The 8208-nt window shown below is 64.3% G+C and overlaps 1 non-coding gene across 1 annotated transcript; it reads right to left on the minus strand.

Annotated features, from left to right (window-relative positions):
- Positions 1-4442: 4442 nt before the first annotated feature.
- Positions 4443-4595, minus strand: LOC139603574 (5.8S ribosomal RNA). The gene has a single exon (XR_011683731.1). It is a non-coding gene; the product is annotated as a 5.8S ribosomal RNA (ribosomal RNA).
- Positions 4596-8208: the final 3613 nt, after the last annotated feature.

Here is an 8208-nt window from a genome sequence, read left to right on the forward strand (position 1 = left end):
CATCTGGCCTTGAATACCGAATAAATTTCACTGGGTGATGTATCACAGGACAGACATTCGATGTCGTCCAAAATGATCTTCGCTAATTTCCCCATCTAGATGGAATAAACGCTGAAAACGGAGGTAGTTACCTCTTTTGATCGCTCTGTCCTTCATCCACTTCTGAAACTGTTTTCTTGGCTGCTCCTCCCGAGTTTCCTTTTTGCTTTTCACCCGAGTGCTGTTCTTATTTGGCTCACTGATTCCAGGCAACCAAAGCAGTCCTGTGCTGTCTGATTGAGCAGTGGTCGCACCTTTTGGCCTTCTAATAACTGTTCAAATGCTCTGGGGAAGTTGTTAATTGTCCCATCTGATAAACGTTCTTTGAGCCTTTTCTGATAACAAGCCTGCAGTCGCCCCGCCCTCTGATGGCCAACTGTTTCCCGGAGACCATTATCCCTATCAAGGTGGTGTCCAGATGTCTCTATTGTTCCCTTCCCAGCAGCTGGTCCTCTCGGCTGGTGGTTCCCCCCAAGTCCATTGTTCACAGTTCCTGCCTGGGATTGATGACTTGACCCAGGTTCTGATTTCAAGTTCCCAGCTGCTCCCCTACCCACTCAATTCTTCCTGAGCAGCATTCTCCTTTTATCACCAATCTGCTTAGCTGTTTTGCTTGTTAAGTGTTCCGAAATGAACTTATTAATGTTTTTGTGACTCTCGAACTGTACCTGCAGCTTGACAAGTAGCTCTTCCTCCTCCTTTGTCCAGCATCTTTTGTGGGCTCCTCGGTTTGATGTTTCTTTCGGTTGGAAAGCATCGATCCTCTCCTGGTTTCTAACCAGTGGATGTGCCAATCTTTTGTGTTGTCCTAGGCCAATTTTAGTCATAAAATCTCTACTGCATACCTCACATATCCACTCTCCCACTGGAGGTCCCGCATCCTTCGGACCCTTGCACTTTGCAAAATGACAAACAGTACTGTGATGGTTAAAATCCTCCCTCCCACACTAGGCACACCGAAAGCACACCCTCTTCCTCCCGTGAGACCCCTTAAGGTGTTCAATTAGGGCCAACATCGAGTTGACCTGGGTACCACAGCAAGGACATGGTGGATTTTTGTCAGGAACAGTCACCTTCACAATGTCATCCGGTGCTTGTTCACTGCGGACCTCAGGCACTGGAGGCAATGCCTCTGGTGTACCCTCTTCCCCCTTCCCACTGCCTCCCTTCTCAAGTACATTCTGATCATCGTCCTTAGGGGGACTAGGATTTAAGTTGTCCCCCTCACTCAGTTGTGGTGTAGGCTGTTCATACACCTCAGGAAACCGGTTCAACACCCCCCCATTAACAGAAACATGAACCACCCCCTGTACATGCTCCTGCAGATCTGACCTATACAGTTCTAAAGAAAAATTCACCAGCAAGCCCAATTCATTTTCTGTCAGTTTGGTGGTTGTAGATGTTACAAAATCATCTCGGGAGGTCTGAGTGCCCACCGATACCCTAGTAAGGTGTAACGGCCGCCCCCAGTTTCCTCCTCCGAGGAACGGATTTGGATTTGGAATAGCTGAGTCATGACCGGATTCAACATCGGGAATGGATTGGGTGGTCAGCCCACCTCCGAACGCGTCGCCCCTGTCCGACCGGGGGGCCAGGTTTCAGGTAGTAAGCCTAACGACTTACACCGAGAAACTTGTTTCACCGAAATTTGGAAGGAACTGTTGGGCTGTTGAGTCCCAATGGCTCCCAGACTGGGGCAGAGATCGACTTAGTCACCCTGTTAAGGGCTTACCAGTGGGACCACGAGGAGGTGCGATCTCTGCAGCTATGCCCAGTTGTAATTAGACCTTCTCCAGCCCTCATGCACATCATAATTAGATCCATTAAGAGAGTCATAGTTACTCCCGCCGTTTACCCGCACTTCATTGAATTTCTTCACTTTGACATTCAGAGCACTGGGCAGAAATCACATTGCGTCAACACCCGCCTCGGGCCTTCGCGATGCTTTGTTTTAATTAAACAGTCAGATTCCCCTGGTCCGCACCAGTTCTAAGCCAGCTGCTAGGCACCGGCCGAGGCAGGGCGCCGGCCCGGGGGACCCCCCCCCCCCCCCGGGGACCTTCCCCCACGCGAACCGCTCTGCCGACGCTGACCACGGCCGCGCACGCACCGGCCGTGTGCTCTGGGGACCCCGCTGGCGGGAACTGACGGGGCGGCGGCACGCGACGACGACGGCACCGGCCGCCGCTGGGGCTCCGGCCGCAGCAAGGTGGAGGGCAGGCGGAGGCGGGGGCAGGCGGTGCCCGTCGCAGCAGGGGCGATCCATGGGAAGGGCCCGGCATGCGTCCAGAGTCGCCGCCGCGCGCACGCCCCAGCGCCCGGGCGGGCCGCGCGGAGCGCACTCACCCACGCGCAGCGCCTCATCCAGGCGCGACACGCGCCCCGGGATCCCTCGGCCAGCACACGCCAGCCCTCACCTTCATTGCGCCGCGGGCTTTCAATGACAGCCCCCGACTCGTGCACGTGCTAGACTCCTTGGTCCGCATTTCAAGACGGGTCGGGTGGGTAGCCGACATTGCCACACACCCCGGGCGCCCAAGTGAGGCCCATCAAGCTCGGCCTGGCGGTGCCGTGCGGTCGGGGTATTCTGAGGACAGTTCGCCCCGGTCGACTGCAGCGCCAGGGGCCGGCAGGCCCAGCCCCCGCACCCCCGCACGAAACGCCGCGCTGCAGGGACACCGCCCCCGCCCCCCCACCCTGGGAGGGAGAGGGGGGGAAAGTGACGCCCCCTGCCCCGGCGCCACTGACGGGGGGGGAGGAGGGCGCGGCGGCGGTCCTCTCCCTCGGCCCCGGGATTCAGCAAGACCTGCTGCCCGGGGGCTGTAACACCCGCCACCGCTCGCGCAGCGCCGGGCAACCTGCCCGCCGGAGGCCTTCCCAGACGACCCGGAGCTGGGCGCGGCGCACCGCCATGGAGGAAATGCGCCCGGCCAGGGCCGGCCGCCGACTGGGTGGGGTGGTCCCCACACCGGCCCGCCCCCCCGGCTCGCTCCCACGGATGGGGTTTGCCTGGGGGACGGAGGGGAGGCGGAGGCGAGGACCTGCCGAACCCACGCTGTCCGACCGCAACTCGCCGGGTTGAATCCTCCGGGCGGAATGCGTGGGCCCCACCCGTTTACCTCTTAACGGTTTCACGCCCTCTTGAACTCTCTCTTCAAAGTTCTTTTCAACTTTCCCTTACGGTACTTGTTGGCTATCGGTCTTGTGCCGGTATTTAGCCTTAGACGGAGTTTACCACCTGCTTTGGGCTGCATTCCCAAGCAACCCAACTCCGAGAAGCCCTGGGCCCGGCATGCCGGGGGGCCGCTACCGGCCTCACACCGTCCGGGGGCTGCGGCCTCGATCACAAGGACTTGGGTCCCCCAAGAGCGCCGCCGGGGAGGGGGGGGCTTCTGTACGCCACATGTCCCGCGCCCCACCGCGGGGCGGGGATTCGGCACTGGGTTTTTCCCTCTTCGCTCGCTGTGACTGAGGGAATCCTTGTTAGTTTCTTTTCCTCCGCTGACAAATATCCTTAAATTCAGCAGGTCGCCACGTCTGATCTGAGGTTGTAAGCCCAAAGCTCGGCCACACCGCAGACAGGGGTGTGCGCGGAGATGGCCGCCTTGTCTCCCTCGCCCGCTACGCCGCCCACCCCCCTCTTCTCCGCGCTCCCGGAGGGAGCTGGAGAGGGAGAGCGCGCGCGAGTGAGCGATGAGGAGATGGAGAACCCCATCCCGGAGACGAGAACCAAAAAAAGGGAGCGCGGCAGAGACGGCCCCACGCGGGAGGACCAGCCGGGCGGTGGTGCGCGCGACGGCCTCGGTGGGGAGAGAGAGAGGAGTGACGGCGCCCCTCGGCGCGCCCCGAGACCGCGACAGAGGAGGAGGGGGCGGGCGAAGGGAGGAGGGGGTCGGAACACCCGTCCCTGGCGCTCTCGCTCTCGTGCGCAGCAGCATGGCACGGTACCGCCGCGGTACCCACCCGCAGACAGCTGCCCGCGCTGGGGGGAGGCCAGGGGCGAGGCCCGCACCTCGCCTCCCCTTCTCGTCCTCCTCTCTCTTTATCTCGGCCCTCGGCGGCGCATTTCGACGCCGTCTCTCGCTGTCCCCAGGTCGCTGCGCCACCGCATCCGCCGCACGGTCCTGGCGAGGACAAGCTCCGCCCCAGCAGCTCGCTGCATTTAGGGGGACGAAGGCCCTGCGCGGTGACGATGACAACAATGACCGCGACGACGACGACGCCCACTGGGCCGCAGGGAAGGGATCGAGGCCACCTAGGGAAACGTTTCCCTCGCCGAACTCCTGACCACCTTCCCGCCGGGAACCGGCGGGACGCCACCGCCGCCACCGCGGGCAACCGGCCTGCGAGGCAACCCCAGCCGTGCTGCCAGTGTGGCCCCCGGACGGCGATTGATCGTCAAGTGATGCTCAGACAGGCGTAGCCCTGGGAGGAACCCGGCGCCGCAAGTGCGTTCGAAGTGTCGATGGTCAATGTGTCCTGCAATTCACATTAATTCTCACAGCTAGCTGCGTTCTTCATTGATGCACGAGCCGAGCGATCCACCGCTAAGATTCGTCTGCCTTTTGGGCACTGCTCACGCCGAGCGGCCCTTTTTTTTGTTACTCTGGCGCCGAGGACGCGTGGGTGTGCGCCTGGCTTCGACCATACAAGCACACAAATGGAAGGGGAAAAAAAAAAACTGGAGACCCACACTCCGATGGCCAGCCCAGAGGCGGGGGAGCCCGCGCCCCCGACCGCCTCCCCCTGCAAGCGGAGACGCCGACCTCACAAACGCCGTCATTCAAAGGCGGCCCAGACGCGCAGGCTCGGCCCAGCCTCCGTGCGGAGTGCCACGCAGGACGCGCCAGAACGTGGGAGGGCACGGCGGCCCGCCCGCTTCTCGCTTTGACGGGATGACACGCACAACACACATGGCTCGCAGCCGGGGGCGTGCAGCCATCGGCCCCCGCACACAGTGGCTCTCCCTCGGCCCCCGACGCCGCGGGCCTCACGGAGCGCCGCCGCGCCACTGTGCGGCCAGCTTTTCTCTTCCCCCACAGCACGGCCTTTCCCCCGGGCTCGAGATGGCACGCAACGACGACCAGCCCCCGCCGGTGCACCTCCCGCGGAACCGCTCCCCTTCCGGGCAGGCGAGCGACTGGCAGATGCACTCCGCCGCCAGCCCTGCAGGCAGGTGCCACCGAGACCGAAACCAGTGTCACCGGCGCCCGGGGCGGGCTGGACAGCAGACCCCGTCACCGCTAGAGCCGCACTCCCAGGACCGCCGCCGCCGCGTCGCACTGCCAGGGCCCCGTCCTGGGACCGGCATGGCTCAGGCTGCCCCACCAGCGCGGGGGACGCGGGCCCGACCACCGAGCACACCTCAGGTGTGCACGTGCACGCGCGGCACGAAGCGCAGCCCGGAACACCCGGAGCCCTCGGCCCTTGGAGTTCCTCTGCCACACACGAGAGGGGGGCCACTCAGCCCGAAAGCGGGGAACTCTGCCAGCCGGCAAAAGCCCCGCTCCCCGGTGCGGGAAGGGCTGGAGGAGCCGCCTGCTCCGAGCCCTGAAGGCGCACACGCCACCCGGCTCCCTTGCCCTTTCCACCTCGGCCGCCGAAAGGTGCCATGGCCGGATGGACAGCCGTCGCTCGATGGGCGAAGCAGTGACGGAAGGGACGGGCGCGCCTTCGGGAGGGGCCGTGCCGAGCACCCCTCCCTCCCAGCACCCGGGTGGCTTTCTCACGCGCACACCGAGGAGAGCCAAGCTTGGGAGAACTCGGGCCGTGCCACGGCGCCCGCACGTGCCACGCCGGTGACCGGCGTTCGGCGGTGCCGGCCGTGGCAGCGAGAGGCTCAGGAGCCCGCGGCCGCGCCCCCGCTCTCCGGCGGGGATGGACCGGCGGCAGACCGGTGCAAGACTGGGGTGGGGGGGGCTGGTGTGGGGGGCGGTGGGGCAAGCCACCGCTACGGCGGCCAGTGTGCCATGCTTCTAGGCCCGGCCATGACGCGTGGTGTAGCGCGGGGAGAGCTTCGCCGCGCTGAGTGGCTTTTTCCCCCTCTCCCGCTTCCAACCCCCAGCGCCCGGAGGTGCCGTGCGCCTCCGGTCTCTCTGATTCCCCGTCAGCTGTGGTCATCATAGTAGGCACAGACAGTACCATCGAAAGTTGATAGGGCAGACATTCGAATGGGTCGTCGCCGCTGCGGGGGCATGCGATTGGCTTGAGGTTATCTAGAGTCACCAAAGCTGCTGGGCGGGCCCGGGTTGGTTTTGGTCTGATAAATGCACGCGTCCCTGGAGGTCGGCGCTCGTCGGCATGTATTAGCTCTAGAATTACAGTTATGCAAGGAGCGGGAGAGGAGCGACCAAAGGAACCATAACTGATTTAATGAGCCATGCGCAGTTACACTGTACCTCCCATGTGTACTTAGACATGCATGGCTTAAGCTTTGAGACAAGCATATGCTACTGGCAGGATCAACCATGTAGCCGCCGCCCACGGCGGCGCTGCGAAGCGTCGCGTGAGCGCCTGGACGGAGTGCCCGGACGCGCCCGGCCTGCCAGCGAACTCGCCCCGCGCCAAACCCCGACCGCCCCGGGCTCCTTTTGCTGCTCCGACCCGCGGGAGCAGCATCGCGGACAAAGACATGGCAGCGGGCGGCGGCATGGCGGTGACAGGTGCTGGCAGCAGGGACGGCGGCCGGCCACATCGCGGCCCGGCGTTGCCTGGGACAGGGAACGGCGCCACGCGCGAGAGATGCCCCTCGGTGACAGCCGACCCCAGCGGCCGGCCCTTCCCGCGACGCCGCGGGCAAGGAGCCGGGACCGCTGCACAGCTTTTCGCCACTCGAATGGAGCGCGAGGCTTCCTCTCTCTCTCGCGGTTTTTTTCCAGGGGCCCGCGCCCCGGTTCGAGACTCGGCCTCGAGCTCAAAATGGACGCGCGCGGTGCACAACAGGGCTCGGCCGGGGCTGACCCACCCCCCACACACAAGCTGAGAAAAACCCGCCCGCCGAAAGGTCGTGGGCGAGTGACTGGCCGTCAGCGAGGTTGGGCCAAGCGGGGCCCCGCTCACAGGGAGCGAACACTGTCCCGGCGCGTCCCCCCACTGGGCCGCACGGAAAGCATCGGATGTGCTAGAGGAGGCAGCGACCCGACGAGGCGGGCGCGGCCCGGACACCGAGGCCCCTTTTACAGCCGGGGCGGCTCGCTCTGCAGCAGGCAGCGGAACGGCAAAGGAGCGCAGGGACCGGGCTCTGTTCCACCCGCGCCCGCGCCGTATCGGGTTCGAGCACTTTATCCCTCTCTCTTTTCTCTCCTGCCTCTCTCCCTTCTCGCGGCTCAGCTCCAGCCGCACCGCCGCCCGGCGCTGCTTGCGGCCGGCACCCACATGGGCGCTACCCGGACCAGGGCCGGCACCAGCACCTCATGTGGTTTTTTAAAGACACCTGAAAGCTCGCGGGGCCACGCGGCCGTCACACAGCTCGGGACGGTAAAGACGCCCTTCCCCAGGCCATCGGGAGGGGCGACACCTCGCCTGCGACGGAAAGTGAATTGGAAAGGAGACTGCCCTGCCCGAGCACCGGACCCCCCCCGCCGTGGCTTCCCCGTGACAAAGAAGCCTTGGAAGGAGAGCCGGCCTGCTGGGGGCCCTCTCCGACGCCACCTGAAAAGCCACATCGATCAGGCGCGGCTCTGGGAAGGAGCTGCGCCAACGGTGACCAGGGCCCCACAGCCACGGTCCTGGCACAGCCGCCCAGCCCACCTGCGGATCGCATCGCTCGCGGCAGCAGAGGAGCGCGGGGGGTGCCGCCACCCGTCCGCGGCCAACAACGGCTTCCCTTTCGGCTAGGCAACGGCGGGACTGGACTGGCCCCTGCCGGGCCAGGAGGGGATTCAGTGGCCTTCCCACCCCTTCCGGCCCAGGGAAACTGGCCGAGCGTGCGAGAAAAAGTTCCACCAACTTGGCGCCACGGGCCACCGGCTTTCACCTGGCCTCGTGGTGGTCGGCTTTCTGTTCTGGAAAAAAAAGCCGGGGGACAGCACGACAAAAAAGGCACACGGACGCACGTTTGCAACAACCCGTGCTAGCCACGGGGGCCGCGGGGCCGGGGACCCGGGGCGGGGGTGGGGACGGGGGGCCTCACTACCCCCCCACAACGGACCCACCGGCATCCCGCTCGCG

This window comes from Agelaius tricolor, unplaced genomic scaffold (genome assembly GCF_023055355.1).
Source record: "Agelaius tricolor isolate 1412-34295 unplaced genomic scaffold, bAgeTri1.0.p SCAF_39, whole genome shotgun sequence".
NCBI classification, from domain to species: domain Eukaryota; kingdom Metazoa; phylum Chordata; class Aves; order Passeriformes; family Icteridae; genus Agelaius; species Agelaius tricolor.